Here is a 2,200-nt window from a genome sequence, read left to right as displayed (position 1 = left end):
GCGAATTGGAAAGGAGACCACCCTGCCTGAACACCGGACACCGCCGTGGCTCCCTATTACGGGGAGCACGGAAGAGCCGGCCCGCCTGGGGCCCTTTCCGACGCGACCCGAAAGGCCTCATCGATCAGGAAGGAAAGATAGGAGGAGAAGGAAAAGAAGCGGAGGCCCCACGGCCAAGGTCCTGGGACAACGACAGCCGCGCGCGCCCGCCGCCAGCCGGGGAGGCCGACGGCAGACGCGGGGCTCTGCGTGCGAGCGAGCGAGCCACGTCCGGGAGAGGTACTCCAAACGGCCCGTACACCGGAGCAGCGCCGGCGTGCCGTGGAGCCCTTCTCCGACGCGCTCGGGGACGCCTCAGCGGGCGCTGCCTGCGGGTCTGGAGAGCGGGAGGTGCCGCCGGCCCCCCGCTCCGGACAACCGTGCCCTGGAGCGAAGTCGACGGGAGCGGGGGAAGGCCGCGGCAGGCCCAACGCCCCCCCGCTCCCTCAAGCGTTCGAGAGTGCCGGCCGCCGCCACCGGCCACCGGTCTTTGCCCGCCCCGCGGGGCCCCCTCTTACCCCGGGGGGGGGGAACAGGAGCCCGAGGCGCCGCCGCCTCGGTTCCTGCCGGCACAGGGTCCCCTTCTGCCCTCCGGCTTTGCGGGACCGGCCCGGGCCCTGACGGCCTGGAAGCCGCCCTCCACGTCCTGGGACAACGACAGCCGCGCGCGCCCGCCGCCAGCCGGGGAGGCCGACGGCAGACGCGGGGCTCTGCGTGCGAGCGAGCGAGCCACGTCCGCGAGAGGTACTCCAAACGGCCCGTACACCGGAGCAGCGCCGGCGTGCCGTGGAGCCCTTCTCCGACGCGCTCGGGGACGCCTCAGCGGGCGCTGCCTGCGGGTCTGGAGAGCGGGAGGTGCCGCCGGCCCCCCGCTCCGGACAACCGTGCCCTGGAGCGAAGTCGACGGGAGCGGGGGAAGGCCGCGGCAGGCCCAACGCCCCCCCGCTCCCTCAAGCGTTCGAGAGTGCCGGCCGCCGCCACCGGCCACCGGTCTTTGCCCGCCCCGCGGGGCCCCCTCTTACCCCGGGGGGGGGAACAGGAGCCCGAGGCGCCGCCGCCTCGGTTCCTGCCGGCACAGGGTCCCCTTCTGCCCTCCGGCTTTGCGGGACCGGCCCGGGCCCTGACGGCCTGGAAGCCGCCCTCCACGTCCTGGGACAACGACAGCCGCGCGCGCCCGCCGCCAGCCGGGGAGGCCGACGGCAGACGCGGGGCTCTGCGTGCGAGCGAGAGGGCAACGTCGGTGGAGAGGTGCAACGCGGCCTGAACACCGGCAGGGCCGGCCCGCCGTGAAGCCTCTCCGACGTGCCTCAAGTGCCTCATCGATCAGGAAGGAAAGATAGGAAGAGAAGGAAAAGAAGCGGAGGCCCCACGGCCAAGGTCCTGGGACAACGACAGCCGCGCGCGCCCGCCGCCGGCCGGGGAGGCCGACAGCAGACGCGGGGCCCTGCGTGCGAGCGAGCGAGCCGCGTCCGCCAGAGGTGCAACGCGGCCTGAACACCGGCAGAGCCGGCCCGCCGTGAAGCCTCTGCGACGCGCTCGGGGACGCCTCAGCGGGCGCTGCCTGCGGGTCTGGATCAGTTAAGGGCAGGGGGTGCCGCCGGCCCCCCGCTCCGGACAACGATTCCCTTCAGCGAGGTCGACGGCACCGGGGGACGGCCGCGGCAGGCCCAACTCCCCCGGGTCCGTCAAGCGTTCGAGTGTGCCGGCGGCCGCCGCCGGCCACCGGTCTTTGCCCGCCCCGCGGGGAAGCCGCTTAACCCCGCGGGGAAAAAAAAACGCAGAAACACGAGGCACCGCGCCTCACGGGGGCTCATCCCCGCCTATCCGGGGCCGGGGAAAGCCGCTAAAGGCACCACATCCCCGGCCACCCAAGGTGGCCGGCCAACTGGGAACGGCCACCGCTCTCTGCCCGCCTCGCGGGCTCCAGCTTAGGGCCGGAGAGCAACAAAGGGCGAGGCGCCGCCGCCTCGCCCGTCTTTCCCTGCAGACCTTTTCCACCGAGCCCTCCGACAACCGGGGAAGCCGCCGGGGCAGGCCAGACACCACGGGCCGCCCGCGTATGGCTCGTACCGGCAAAAAAACAGGAGGCCGAGGCGCCGCCGCCTCGCCTGCACCATCATCACGGGGCGCTCGGGGGCCGGGGGGGAAGCCGCGGCAGGCT

Source organism: Mycteria americana, chromosome 15 (assembly GCF_035582795.1).
Source record: "Mycteria americana isolate JAX WOST 10 ecotype Jacksonville Zoo and Gardens chromosome 15, USCA_MyAme_1.0, whole genome shotgun sequence".
NCBI lineage: Eukaryota > Metazoa > Chordata > Aves > Ciconiiformes > Ciconiidae > Mycteria > Mycteria americana.
The sequence above is the reverse complement of the archived record's forward strand: the minus strand, read 5'-3'. Positions refer to the sequence as shown.